The sequence below is a fragment of the Oryzias melastigma genome, linkage group LG8, assembly GCF_002922805.2.
Source record: "Oryzias melastigma strain HK-1 linkage group LG8, ASM292280v2, whole genome shotgun sequence".
In the NCBI taxonomy this organism is placed as follows: Eukaryota; Metazoa; Chordata; class Actinopteri; order Beloniformes; family Adrianichthyidae; genus Oryzias; species Oryzias melastigma.
This window is the reverse complement of record NC_050519.1, coordinates 798,617-798,984: the sequence shown is the minus strand read 5'-3', so window position 1 is coordinate 798,984 and position 368 is coordinate 798,617. Positions and strand designations below refer to the sequence as shown.

At 57.9% G+C, this 368-nt stretch overlaps 1 protein-coding gene and 1 long non-coding RNA gene across 2 annotated transcripts in view; one reads left to right on the top strand and one right to left on the bottom strand.

Annotated features, from left to right (window-relative positions):
- Window positions 1–368, top strand: part of rbfox3a (RNA binding fox-1 homolog 3a) — a gene marked incomplete in the record, with an annotated part of 614,011 nt that overhangs the window by 270,645 nt on the left and 342,998 nt on the right.
- Window positions 1–368, bottom strand: part of LOC112146886 — a 22,502-nt gene that overhangs the window by 3,886 nt on the left and 18,248 nt on the right. The gene's annotated exons all lie outside the window — the stretch shown is intronic.

Genomic DNA, 368 nt, shown 5'->3' with positions numbered 1-368 from the left:
TTTCTGCTTTGCAGTGGTGGTTGTGGTAGCGGTAGCCGTGGTGATAGCAGTAATGGTGGTAGTGGTGGCAGTAGCGGTAGCAACGGCGGTATCGGTAGCTGTGGTAGTAGTGGTGGCGGTAGCTGTGCTGGTAGCGGTGGTGGTAGCTGTGGCGGTAGCAGTGATGGTAGCTGTGGCGGTAGCTGTAGCGGTGATGGTAGCTGTGGCGGTAGCGGTGATGGTAGCTGTGGTGGTAGCGGTGATGGTAGCTGTGGCGGTAGCGGTGACGTTATCTGTGGCGGTAGCTGTGGTAGTAGCTGTGGCAGTAGTGGTGGCGGTAGTTATGGTGGTTGCTGTGGCAGTGGCGATAGCTGTGCTGGTAGCAGTGA